Source organism: Erithacus rubecula (assembly GCF_903797595.1).
Source record: "Erithacus rubecula genome assembly, chromosome: 13".
Taxonomy (NCBI): domain Eukaryota; kingdom Metazoa; phylum Chordata; class Aves; order Passeriformes; family Muscicapidae; genus Erithacus; species Erithacus rubecula.
The window spans coordinates 6,283,377-6,297,398 of record NC_136665.1 but is presented as its reverse complement, the minus strand read 5'-3'; the positions used below and the strand labels follow the sequence as shown (position 1 = coordinate 6,297,398).

At 46.8% G+C, this 14,022-nt stretch overlaps 1 long non-coding RNA gene across 1 annotated transcript in view; it reads left to right on the top strand.

Moving 5' to 3' along the window:
• Positions 1–14,022, top strand: part of LOC306807667 — a 138,093-nt gene that overhangs the window by 13,602 nt on the left and 110,469 nt on the right. Inside the window, exon 4 of the long non-coding RNA XR_013775774.1 lies at positions 12,330–12,444. This is a non-coding gene — a long non-coding RNA (uncharacterized lncRNA). The remainder of the gene's footprint in view (positions 1–12,329; positions 12,445–14,022) is intronic.

Genomic DNA, 14,022 nt, shown 5'->3' with positions numbered 1-14,022 from the left:
CAATACATATTAACCCCAAATCCAAGTTTTTTCATCTTTTACAGGGTTGTAAGCTGGTTATTTAGTTTTGGAAAGCTTTGGAGTGGGCCTCTTGGCAAAAAACCACAGACCTACCAGTGCTTTTGGTTTTAAGGTGCCTTTTGCTTTTACAGGTGATTTAGGGCTTTTGGCAGACTTGTGTTAAAGGTTGGCCTCAATCAGGGATAAACAAGCATTGTTTGAAAGTGGTCTTTCAAGACTTCCCTCCTTGTTTGCTTCTTGTTCTAAATGTAATATGCTTCTTACATAGATTTATAGGTTTAACTCCTTGTTTGGGCACACTATAAAATGTGCCTCTAACCATGTACCTTGTAACTACCATAATAGCAAGGAAGCCTGTCTGACAAATTTAGTGGCAGGAAGCAAAGTCAACATCTAAAGGATGTAATAAAGAGATTCAGGTGGGTAGGACACAGCAACATACCAGAGGAAAGACTTGACACCAGTTACATTTCTGGTCCTGTAGCTCCAGTGCTGTCCTTTACTGGGCATAATCCAATGAACCATTTGTCTGAACTCTCATGGTGTTGGAGCTTGTGTAAAAGTCCAGGTGTGAGGCCTGGGACTGGCTGTTCCCTGTCTGTGGATGTATTCCTGTAGAGGGGAGAATGTATGGAACAAATCTTTCTCTTTGCTGCTGCTCTCATCACAGATGATTTTGTACATGGGTCAAGCTGAAAAACTCCAGCTCAATACAGGGATGTTAACAGAGGATTGGACTGGGGATTTTCAGAGGCTTCATTAAATTTCTGTCTAGGAGCTTGAAGTCCTTGGGTAAGAGGGGGAAGATGCTAAATGATTCAATTTTTGCAGTAGAGAGAGATGAATGAAGTTACAATGGAACTGTACAAATATTTATTGCATTCTGGCAACAGATTTCAGGTTAGCCCTTTACAGTGGGAGCAGAGAATTACTATATTTTTCTTTTAAGCAGAGTTTAGAGCAAAGAAAAATAAAAGGCCTGGGTGATATTTAGAAGGAGGAACAAATCTGAGCCTTGCAAATCTGCTTGTACATGATAAGACAAGGAGGGCAAGAGAGCAGAGGTGGTGCTGGAGGGTTTGTGCTGCTTTCCTGAGCATGAGAAGTGCAGTATCAGCCCTGTAACTGCTCCTGCCTGGCTGGGACTTGCAAAAAATCTGTTGTGAGTGATGGGCTAAATGTGGGAGGAAAGGAGTGCAGTTTATCTTAGATTTTGAAATATTATAGTGTCAGACTTCTGTGTGTCTGGCTCTCCCATAAAAGTGCAGAGCTTTTGAAGGCTCCTTTAATTTCTGGTGCTCACAGGCATTTATCCTTTGTGTTCTGTGCTGGGCTTGGTAACTGGGAAGGGATTAGGAATGCAGGAGCTGTAACATGGTTAGATATCAGTTTTGATTGCCTGTAGTGGTTTTCTTGTTGTTGTTTTTGTTTGGTTTTCCTCTTTATGGAAGAAATGGGTAATGTGTGGTTGAAGTTAGCTTGACTCTGAGCTGCTGGATGCTTTGGCAGTGACATTAGCTTGGTGGCTTGGGGAGAAGGGGAATGCTTGCAGTCTTTGCCTCCCAGAGGTCAGAGAGGTTTTCTCATGGTGGGTGGGAGGAAGTCACTTCTCACTTCCTCCTCAGACAGAGCAGAGGTCTGCTGTCTCGCTTACATTTCCCTTAGTCCTGCTGATAAATATTTGTAATTTTGATGTTTTGGAAGCCGGGTGCCGGAAGATCAAAACTCACACTTGCTGGCTTTTGTGGAGAGTGAGAACTGACTGCTTCCCACATGTCGTCTGTGGGATTGCTTCACATGGCTGCTCTGTGCTTGGACAGTGCCTCACCCTTCTTTGGGAGCTCTTCAGACAGGAGCTGGGCATGAAGCAGCATGGCAGTGTGCTGGGCAGAAGCAGGACCTGAGGACCAGGAGGGATGCAGTTCTTTCCTGGTTTCAGGGTGATAAGCAGACATGACAGAACATGGAGAGCAGCATGTGCTGGGTGCTGCTGGTCAGCAGCAGACTCTGTCCTCCTGTCACATTCCAATGGCTGACCAGACCCTGCCTAGCCCACGCTGCCAGAGCTGAGCCTCTCCCACTTGACTCCAGCTTGCAGCAAGGCTGGAGAGGAGCTGTCACAGTGCAGCTCCAAGCTCACTCTCTCTGAACTGAATGTGGGAGTTTTTGGCATGTCCTTGAGTGGGACAAAGATTTAAAATCCTTACCCTAACCTATGGGGAAAGCATTCAGGAGGCTTTCATCTCTGGAAAATGCACTGGGTTCTCTGGATGAAAGAGCTGTTATTTACCTATCAACAACATAATCCCCCTCCCTCCTACAGATTGCAGGCAAGCTCCCCGGGGCAAACGGCAGTGTAATTAAGAACAAATATTTACTATGAAGGACTAGCTGAGGCCTGGCTGGGCAAGCAGCCATGAGCCTTGTCTGAACTTGCCTTCTGTTTGTTCCCCTTTGAAAGCAAGGAGGCAAAGTCTTTTGTCAGAGGATTGTTTGTGAGGCACAAGATGGTGGGTTGGGCTTCTGAAGCAGCCAGGAGCTATCAGACTGTTTGTTCCAAGCCTAGGAAATCCCCCACTAGAGGAGTTCCTTGCTTCCAGAGGCATTTCCCGTTGCTCTTATGGATGTCTTTTGGGTACATCTGCAAGTAAGGGCTGGTGTGGGCACTGCACCTGGTGCCATGCCACAAGCAAGTCTGTGGAAATACCTGTCTGCTCTAAAATCCCAAATTAATTCTGTATTCATTTGCATCTACTTTCCCTTCTGATTTCTGTCGCAATTCACGGTTTTGCTTCCCAGGACTCAAGCCCTGGTGTGTAGATGCAAGGGAGCTTGGCTGCTGGAGAAAGCATGAACTTGCTGGGACTGTTTCACAGCTCAGACTCACAGCCTACTCACCTGCCTTCTGCCACTCTGATCAACAGCAAGGAGGGGTGACAGTGTTCTTGCTCATCTCCTGGCAAGGCTTGGCAAGCTGAAATTTAATAAATAAGTCGATTGTGAGTAATAGAAACAATTGCAAGGATGTGGTGTGTGGTTCAACCAGCTATCACTGCTGTGGTAATGCAACAAGGCATGTGATTAGACTGGGAAATTGCTGTAGCAATTCCAAGATTTACAGCATGAGTCCCACAGAAGGAGTAGTCATGGGAGACACACACACAGACTCAGAGCTTGCAAAAGTGTCTGAACAAGGCCAGCACCATCTTCCAGAAAGCCATGGAAGTAACTGGAGAGATGCCCTGCACTATCCTGGCATATCTGCTATAAAACAGTTACAGCTTGTCAGAGTTCTTGAGGAATATGTCACCAACTGGGCTGATTTAAAATTACTTTCTTGGTTCATTCCTCTTTGTTATAAGGATGTCATGAATCAACAGCAGTGTAGCAGCTGAAACCAGGGTTCACAGATATCTGTGCTCCTGGGCTGAGCCTAACGTGCCTGGAACTCTGATCTTTGAGAACTGCTTTATATATTAGATATCTGGTTTGGGTATTTTAAATAAAATCATTTGCTTCCAGAGATAAAAGTTTATTTGAGGCTTTGCTCTGAATGACACATCTCCTTTTGTTCAGGAGCTTGGATGCAACACCAGGGAGAAGGCAGAGGTTTATCCAGTACACAGAGTCTGTGAGGCCTGGGGTGAGAAAAGACTCAGCCCTGGGCTAGGAAGCAACAGAAGAGCAAAGAAATGAGCTAGAGTGTCTCTTGCCCTTTAAGAGGGCAAGAACAGCTTCAGCAGTGTCATTTGCTGTGGCTTTATCAGTGCCCACCTCCTGCTTTGGCCCTTGGTGTGTGCAGGGAGGATGTGGCTGCTCAACCACTGCAGCTCATGTGTGGTGACCAAAGCATTAATGCTGGCAAACCCCAACGGAACTCAGAGCTTGGGTGGAACAAAACTTGCTTGCTGTTTTCCCCATTAAATCCACACCATCCTGGCTCATAAATGTGTGTGTTTTTTTGGCTTCACTGTCCAAAATAAATGCCAAAAAAGCTGCTGGGTCTCTGGTTTGGCTTCTACAAAGGTGTTGTCCATTCCGGTGTGTCTCGTGCATATGGGCTGTAGGAGGAGAGCCCTGCTTTTGTTAGCACTGCCAGTGAGCCAGACATCTACAGTCCCTCTGCCAAGCTTGTTCTGCTGTTCAAGGGTTCTGCTTGATTTTTAAAACTGCCTGAAAGAGAAGCAGGCAATGAAGTTCTGGTCAGAGAAAATATATGTTGGTTCTTTTGGTGAATGATTCCTGCCTTGTTTTGTTGATTCCCACTATTGCTATTCTTTCATGGTCATATTTGCTCATTGGCAGGTTGAAGGATGCATGTCTTTGGAGTACTGTCCTGAAAAGGTGAGTGCTTGCAAGAATGCCTTGGATGAGATCTTGTTCCCTTGGCTAGCAGAGGATCCTGAATCCAGATAGGCTGCTAGACAGGGGTGGTATCCAGAGATCTGCATCATCATAGTGCAGCAAAGCAGTAATCAGGACTGGGAGACTATCTTATAAAATTGTGTTTGGAGTATTTTATCAAGGACAAGTCTGTGCTTGGGACTATGCATACACTGGAGAATGCCTCATTTCCTTAAACTTAGCATGTTAAAGAGGGGGTTGGTGAAATACTTCTGCTCTTCCCCAGTAGTTTAGAGACAAGTTTAATAATTATCATTTGAAAAGGACCTAAGGAAAGAACTCGAGATATTTTTTTCTGTCTGACATTACAAAGAGACTTTCACACCTTATCTCCAGGCATTGCCAACTGTGTTGTGTCTTTTGTGATGGTTATCAAACAAATAGAGTAGGTATTTCCTAGCACTGCAGGTACCCATGAGACATTGAGGTGAAGCACCCAAAGAAACCTGAGAAGACTTGGAGGATCTCCAGACAGGCAAGTGGGAGCTTCAGGCTGCTGTGGTGTGCACATTCCTACACTGAGCTGGTGAGGAAGAGTTAACTCACTTCTGTCTGAGCTGAGGCTGGAAGCAGAGGTTGATTGACTGAACATTGGAAATGCTCTCTTCATGCCAGGTGTAACAAGGATCATCTGGTAAAAATGTATGTCTGCCTGAGACAGATCTGCCTTAGACATGCATTAGCACAAATGGAGTTTGCTGTCTGCTGGAGGAGCCAGGTCCCCAGTTGAGCACAGCCTAATGGAAGTTGGATCCAGTCCAGAATGTCTGGATGGCATATGATATTTACTGAAATATGGCATTGCTTGTGTAAGCAGCACACCCTTCTCCCTCACTCTGGAAACCATCTGGGCTTCATGTGGGAGCGGTTGAAATCCGGAGCAGGAGAGCATCTGATGCTGCGTGGCTCCTGTGATGTGTTTCCCACTCTGGCCCCCCTGCCTGGGTGTCCTTGCATTTGCAAGCATGGGAGTCTCAGCCATGCCCCAGTGTCCTCTTCACTCAACGGGGGTTTTCTTCCTGTGCTCTGCAGTGGTTGTAAATGGAGTAGGGTTGTATGAGGAGTTTGCACAGGACTTTACTGACAGGGTAGGAGGCAAACTCTCTTGCCTTGGCCAGGGGTGCAATCATTTTGCTGGCCAAATCTTGCATTTCTAGCTGAGTCCACAGCTTTATCGACTGCTGATTTTTTTCCAAGCTGGACTCAAAGCTCCTGGGAACAAGGAAGGATTATTTGGCACGTTTGTGCTCTTGCACAGCAAGTGTTTTTTTCAAATGCAGCTGAGCACCCTTAGCAGAGACTTGGGACTGAGCAGAGCCTCCTGTCCTTGACACAGCCAGGCCAAGAAATCATTTGTCCAGTTGCTGTATTGAAAGGGCAGGAGGAGACAGGGGAGTACAAAAAATAGTGCAAGTTTAGCTGTGGTTTTCTTTAGCTTTTGGGAGGGGGGTTAGTTAAAGGTAGGACTTCTGGGGTGGGGTTAGGGTTTCCTCTGCTGTTTTCAAGACCTTCCTTTTAGCTTCCTCTCTGTCTGTGTATGCACACTCTGTGGGTTTTGTTTCTTAGAGGGAGCATCATATGATGGCCCCAGCATCTCTGATCTTTCTGGCAAACTGATCCCTCTTCCTTCCTGAACTTGATAAACAGTCCAAGAAACTGTGCCTGTGTGTGAGTGCAAGTACGTCTTTCAGAGACCACAGCTTGTTTCTCCATTCTTTGTGTGGTTTTTCTATCATTCTGTCAGAGTTTTTGGTGCTTCTCTGCTTTGCTTTCCCATCTCCCCTCCTGCTGTGGTTTACCTGCTGCTGCCTGACTTGAGGATGTGGGTGATATGTGAACAATCTGCTCCTGAGAACTCTGACTTGTGCTCTCTGGCCTCTCACCCTGTTGGCACAGGATTTCTGAGGTGGTGGTCAGGGTTTCAGTCCCTCTTGACAAGCCTTTGCAGGGCTTTCTGCACTCTGTGCATTGCTGGCAGTTTCTTCCTGCCAAGTGGTCGTTGTGGCTTGCAGGTTACCCAGATGGCCAGTGCAGGCAGATGCTGTTGGAAGAGGAAAGCCTTCTCTGTGTGTCTGTGCAAAGCACTGTGGCACAGCAGAGCTCTGGTTCAGTGTGACTCTGATGTGGTAGCACAATGTGAATTGTTCCCAGATTCCAGCTGTCTTTGGCCTAATGTGGCTAAAATACAGAGAGCCACTGAAGCAGCTTCCTCTGCTTCCAACCCCAGCAGCTTGTGCTTTTGTGGCCAGAGGAGCTGGCTCCAGCTCTGGTACTGCTGCTGGAATGTGGAAATGCCCTGTGTGCAGATACCCATCAGGGCCCAGGAGGGTCTGGAGGCCTGACCTCTGTACCTCTATGCAAAGAGAGTCTTGTGTGCTGGGACTTACCACAGCCCTTTAGAGCTGTTGCAACCCCTTGGGCTCAGGTGTGTGTTTTCCTTAGTTCCTGAAGTAGTGCACATTTGAATCTCGTTCTCCTTTTCAGGCCATTGCCAGTCTGAGTTGCCAGACCCAGGCTGGACTAGCCTTGTACTGTGTCTTCAGCTCCTCTAGCTGAGTCTGCCCCTTTCCTCGAGTGCAGCTGATGCTTAAGAAGTGTGGTCTGCCTGTCCCCAACCTCCAGGGTAGGAGGAAAGTTCCCACTTCTGTGTTTTCTTTCTGTCCCATGCAGCCTTGGAGAGATCCAGCAGCTTGGTGTTCAGCAGCAGCATTTAAACAGGTCACTTCACTGTGGAGGTACCTTTTCTGCTCCCTCCCTTCCTTTTTCCTGCTTTGGCAGATTGCCTGGCCTGATTGACTGCATTTTGATTCATCTCTGCTATTTAATCTCCTCCCTGGAGAAAGATGGGCAGCAGAGATGCTGTTGCTGCCCTGAGGTAGGAATCAAGAGCTGTGGAGTGTTATTTCATTCAGTCCAAAAAAGCCCTCAAACAGCACAGAGGACATGTTGTGCTGCACTGAAAGGCGGCTTTGAGGGATCGTGTAATCTGCCCTCGCCTGGCCTTGTGCTGTCTTTTGCTGTAGGGCTGGAATCAAAATACCATCTCAGATACTGCGGCCCAATTGATTGGAGCTGTTTCAACCAATTCTATCTCTGTGTTCTGAAGGAAGACCTTTCTTTCCTCCTTCCCCATCTTGGTCAGATAACATCCAGGAAATTCAGTGTCCAGATGAGAGGTTCATCTTTTGCAGGGACATGACCCTGTGGAGGAGACAAACAGGTTTCTAGTGAGTGGGGATGGGTGGGTTAAGGATGTTGGAACAGGAGAGTGATAGGAGGGAGCAGATGAAATTATGTCCTCCATTTCTTTCAGCCAGAAGGGTTGTTGGGGTCCAAGGGATGGAATACAGATGAGCAGCTGTGAGGCAGAGGCTGGAAAGAGCTTTTTTTTGTTCGTGCTGAATAACACTTGATGCATTGGCTGGCTGTGTCTAGCTGTATGCTATCCTACAGGGATGGGAGCTGTGCCCTGTTGTCTTTTCCCATCCTCTTTCCCTGGAATTTTCTACTGGGGTGATGCCTCCTTATGCTGAGCTGCTTCTGAGGCCCCTCTTGAGGGATGCTGACTGATGATGTGCACTGAGCTTTAAGGCAGTGGGGTTTGGCCTCTTCTCTCACCTATAGAAAGGTGGGTTTTTTTTTATGGTTTGCCATGGCAAAGAGTGATGAGGGTACCAAAACTTGCTCAGGCCAGCCTTGAGTAAAAAGATAGGGTTCAGAGCTCTGATGGTGGTTGAGTTCTGCCAAGTGAGACTTTCTGTACTCCTCCATGTTGCCTGTGTCCGTTGGCAGGAAGGGAATGGCAAGAGAGCTCTCAGTGTTAATTTCTCCTAGGCTCTATCTCTCCAAGTTCACTCTTTTGCTATTGCATGCATATGGGTGGTCCCTCTACCTAGCTGAGCTCTTGGAAACTCACCAGCAGAAAGAACTCATGTTACTATGAAATACAGAGCCTTTACACAGCCATCTCAAAGGCTATTCTTTAGCAGGACAGAGCCTCCTGCAGCAGGGCTCTGAAGGGAGCCAAGTCCTACATCCAACTTAATTTCTTCTGACCACGGCTGTCCTAGAGGAGCTCACATATCAAAGGCCTGTTGAGAGCAGGGTTTTGCTCTAAGTGGTTTTTTCTGCTATTTGGAGTGCCCGGTCTCTTGAGGGAATGGTGGAAGGAGGTAGTGCCCTCAGCCTTGGCTGTGGCTGCGCTCTCTCCTGATGCTTTGTACAGTCTTCAGTGCCCCAGTGTTTGGAGAAAGCTGACTGCAGTTTTATTTACATGCCATGGGTGGGGATATAATGAAAGGAAGTGAGGAAGCCCACACTAACAGCAATGTCTTTTGTTTGTCACCAGCCATACTGTGAGTCTGGCCTCACTAAAAAACAAATACTGAATGGCCAGCTGCCATCCCATCTTGGGCTCTGGCTGTATGCTCTTGTCTGGAGAGAGGAGCAGAATCAGGCCCATTTGCTCACTGCAGGTCCTGCTGCACAAAGTGGTGGGAATTATGAGATGCTCTTCCCCAGGAATTAACACTGGATGAGGCACGTATTTAACCACAGAAGGCTGGGCTCTCCAAGAGTTCTCAGAGTAAGACCCCCTCCTCTCTCCAGATGCTGGGATGTCTCTGAAGAATTCTCACTCTAGATAGACTTTTTTATTTAACTGCTTGGACTCTGCCCAAGGGAGTCTGTGTGGCTTTATGGGAACGGAGTTTTAGTTGAGCAGTGAGTGTTGTGCACATTTGAACACGTGTACCCAGTGGATCATTCAGCTGGGGATGGAATTGCACTGTTGACCACAAATCTTTGTGTATATGCATTGATTGCACTTATCTGTAAAGTTATAATCTCTATTCTTGAAAAGTTAAAGCTTCTGGTATTATACATCTGCTTGTTATTGTCTGTGCTCTGTGAGGCTCTGCTAAGCCACCTCCTGCTCTGCTGCATCCTTGCCTTTATCCTCTTGTGTTTCCCACCCAGCTGGAAAGTGGCTGAGCCACTGGGCCTTGCTACCCAGCTGTACTTTTGGGAAATAAGTGATATCCTTGGGGTGTCTGAGCCTGGTGGAAGAGCAGAGCTGAGGACTCAGACTCTCTCCTTGGCATCCAGAAAGAATCACAATTGTTCAGTGGCTCCCTGAAAAGAGGTATTTGCTTGTGTCTGCAGGGAGATACACTACGTCTGACTTCCAGGAAAAAAAAAAAAGTTATTCCTATTTCTTCTAAATGGATGGGAGGAAGATAGAATAAAGAGAGAGGCAGAACTCTGAGAATTAAAAGCTGATATGAGACTGGTAAAGGCCTATTATAAATGCAGGGCAACACTTCAGAGTGTTTCAGTCACACAGGAAAGGAAGCATGTAAAAATAGTCTGGATCCAGTTGATGGGTTGTGCATGGCCCCTGCTCTGAGAAAGTGGTGTAAGTTCAATATTTTATATTCTGGAAAAGCATCCTTATGGTGTAGGATTTATCAAAGTTTCAGATCATTTCCAGTCCTATCCTGAACTACTGTGTGACCTCCTGGAAACTCTATGTTACCTGTGTGTGCCTCAGGTCTCTCCTTGGCTGGATCTGTTCTCTCCATGGCACTAGACTATCTTGCTTTTAAGATCTTCTGCCAGAGACCAGCTCTGGTTTTGAGGTAGTAAAACCTCACAGCCTTTTTGATTAAAAGCTAAAGCTTCCAAAGGGTCTGAGCTTCATTTTTTGTATTTCAGGGAGGTAAATCTGGGGGGGAAGGGGAAGATGTAAGGGAAAGTTTTGGCTGTAAAATGGAGCAGCATGGGGTTTTTTTTATTCAGTGCTTTTGTGGGCCAAGCAAACCCTCAAGTGCTGCTGGTGCTTCTCTGTCAGCTTCTTCCACTGAAAACTCCAGCTCCTTTCTCTTGTCTACCTTGGACAAATAACTTTGTCTCAAGACCTTCAGGAATGCCAGATGGCAAGTGCTCTCTTCTTTTCAGACTGGCTGGGCACACAGGGCTCATTTACAGCTTGCTGGCATGTGGTAGTTGTTCAAAGAGCTGACTGAGCACTGCCTCCTCACATGAGCAGAGGGAAGCCAGGCTCCGGAACATAAAAGAAGTAAAGGAAAAGGGATTTGTGTGGCAGATGAAGGCAGCTGATGTGCCAGTGTTGGCAGTGCAAAGGTATTCAGTGGATCCTAATCTGCAGAAAGACAGACTGCTCAGACTCCTAACTATGCTGGTTTTGTCCAGGCCTCTCTAAACACTTGTTGGGCACCCCTACTTCAGAACAGCCCCCACGTGCAAATAGGAAAATTTAACCTGCCACGAGTTTGAGGCTACAGAGTAAATTAGTGGTGTGGTTTGTGATATGACCAGAAGATGTAATTTCTCCATCTGTGCTTGGGCACTTCTAGGTACCACTGATTTTCCAGGGACAGACATTAAAGTAAACATTTAGAACCAGCTCTCCCATCCAGCTTCAGCCTTCTCTTCTTGATACAACCTCTCACAGCGCTTTTAGAAGGAATGGGGAACTGGTAATGGTAGGAATGCCAACAGGAGAAAAAGCAGGGTGTGAAAACACACTGGTAAACAAGAGGAGTAATATGGATGGCAGCAAGGCTCCCAGGAGGCCACTTTTGTGCTCAAGTCTCTCACCAGCAACCTTTGATAAAACTTTGGTAGGACTGGAGAAACAAAGTGCAGAGTTGTCTGCAGCCCTTGTGAGAGTGGCAGGAAGGGAACTTGTCTATAGCCAAGCCTTTTTTACAGGTGACAAAGCTTTTAGGTTAAGTGTTTCTGGAAACATTACAGATTTTCCTCTTGCTCTATGGGATCCCCTCACTTGATGATGTAATTCAGGTAAGTGCTAAATGGCATTGTGTTCAGTGTCATAGTCAGCTGGGCTTCCTGTAGGGCCTTCAAAGGGATAGAGAGGTGTCTTGGGACATGAAAGGGCTGACTTTGCAATAACACCTGAGCTTTTGCTCAGCAGGCCCCTCTCCTCTGAGTCTGAGAGTGTATGCATGTGCTGTGGTGGTGATTGAGGCCAGATGGGTGCTCAGACCTGGTTGTCCCCACATGCCCTGCCATTAGATGTTGGGTTGTGGGCTTGAGCAAGTCTCTGTGGATTGGTGAGTTTAACACAGACTCAGACATGGGGGAAGAGCTCACCCATTTCTGCCTCCTCCCAGGGCTCTGCTCTGGCAGGCAGGGCCATGCTGTCCAAGCTCTGCAGTCCTGGGGCTGCTCCAAGGCCACCAGCCTTGCAGAGGAGAAGATGGTTTTGTTTAGCTTGCTTATATGAAGAAAATCAGCCTGTCAAACTAGGGATCTGGAAAGGAGGGGGGGGGGGGAGCAGGAAGTCTTCCTGTTGGCATTTGTTAGAAGGGAAATTAATGGTTTATGTTCAGGGGGCCCTGCTGGATGTGCAGTGCTCGGGGACAGTGGTCTGGTGAAAGCCTCCTGACTTCTTGAGTCCATGGTTAGAATGAGCAAGAAAGGGATAAATATAGAAGCTGCTGGCTCCCATCCTGCAATGGTGGCTCTGCCCTCACTGCAGTCCTGGAGGCTGCAAGCTCTGCCTATTGTTCCGGTCACATTCTTGTGTCCCACGATGGGGCCTCTGTGATGGAATAAAATGAAGAGAAGCAGATGGGAAAACAATAACCCAAGGAATGGGCCCTGAGCTTTGCTGGATGCTTCCAAAAACCCATAAATCCCCAAATGCATTTGTGCTGAATTATGGAACTGAAGCAAAGCAAGGGCCAAGTACTTCCCTTCCTTTATCCATGTGCTCTTACTGCCCAGAGACAACTGTCTAAGGGGGTTCTACCTTGCAATAAATTATTGTAGTGGCAACTCTGCTTTCTCTCAGAATTTTAATTATGGCAACTTCCCCATCTGCCCTTTATCTGCACTCTGTCCATTTTGTCTTGCAGGCTGAGGGATAAAGCAACCCCACTTTTTCACCCTTCTCCTGTACTACTGAGCTGGCTGCAAACAAAACATGGTGGGAGCCTTACCAGGCAGAGGTGTGGTTCCCCTGAGGTGCTGGTAAGTGCTCTACAGAAAGGAATTGGTGACTGGGAGCCTCTTGGAAAGAGAGAGGAACTGATGAGCACTGGACAGGTAATATGACCTGCCTGAAACATCATGTTGGGTGATCATGAAGATGTCAAAGTCATTGGAAGTCCTAAGACAGCTACAATTTTTTTCTGTTTGTGTTTGAAGTGCAGATTGGTATTTTCGTATCCCTTCCTTAAGTGTGTGCCCATGAAAAATTCTCTGTGAGCAGCAGGGAGGATGGATGATTCCAGAGGTGAGTGAAGGAAGTGAGGTGCTTTCTACAGAGCTCTGCTTTACCTCGCAAAAAGCAAACAACTTGTTTACTATCCTACCTGTCTGTGAAATTGGTTTGCTCACACTCAGGCAAAACCTGCAACTTCTTGTCCTGACGATCTATCTGCTGCTGTCTCTTTGAGATGGAGCAGCTCCCCAGAGGATTACACCAATGCAGCTGGCCTGGGGGGAGAGGAGAGGCCCTGCTTTAGGGAGAAGGGGACAGATCCAGAGTGAAGTGAAATGAGGTCTTAGTTTGAACCAACCATCCTGTAAAACCTCATCTTTTGGATCTGAGGCAGGAAGAGCTACAGAAGCTGAATCTGTGCTGTTACATCTTGAGAACGAAGTTATTTAAAGTCAGGAGGGATCTATATACCCGCAATCTTCATCCTTGTTAAAATTCCGCTTCTCTCCTCCTAATCCTTCCCCCAAGCATGTATTCCTCCAGTCACCTTCCTCCCTGATATGTTTGCTCTTTCCAAGTACTGCTCCATGTTAAACAGCTGTTGCTGCTCTGAATGGAGAGATGCAAGGAAAGGAATGGTGAAACTTTTCTTGAGCTGGAGTGGATTGCTCCAAAGCTACTGAAACCAACATCCGGGTTCACATTCTGTTTAATGTCTTTGAATTAGGCTTGGTGTTACTCAGGTGTTTTCATTTGCAGGTTTTCTGTGTAGCTGGTCACTGTACTGGGAGGTATTTTGAACAGACAGATGTGTACCCTGGGATTGTAATCATGTAGTTTGTTAACTTTCTTGTCCCTTTCATTTGAGTGGGAGATTTTTTTCATTGAAATGATAGTGTTTATGCCCTTCTGTTCTTTGTGTACATAAACCACACAGGAACCTCCAAGTTCCTGGTAAAAAGTGAACTTGACATTGATACAAACCACTGTGTTGTGCACAGGAAAGTGCATTGCTTCCTTTGACCGGGTGTTGTGCTGCCAAATTTGTTTCATGTCCCACGTGTCCTGCTGTGCTGCAGCACTTTGGTGCAGCTGATGTGCACTTGTGTCTCTGCTTCTACAGCTGGGGATAAGGAGCACACCTGACAAAATGTATTTCAAAGGCAAGGAGAGTCAAATCCAACTGCTTTCTGCCTAGTCAATGTGTTTACTTGAAGGAAGAATGCTGAGGACAGGGAACTGCTCCTGCCAGTTACAGGAAATGAATGTTTCTGTTTTGCTACCCACCTTAATTTTAATTAGGGCAAGCCCTGCTTCCTGCTGAACAATCCACCAATGGAGGTGGATTTCATGAGGGACATGAAATATGTCCTCCTTTCTTTGGG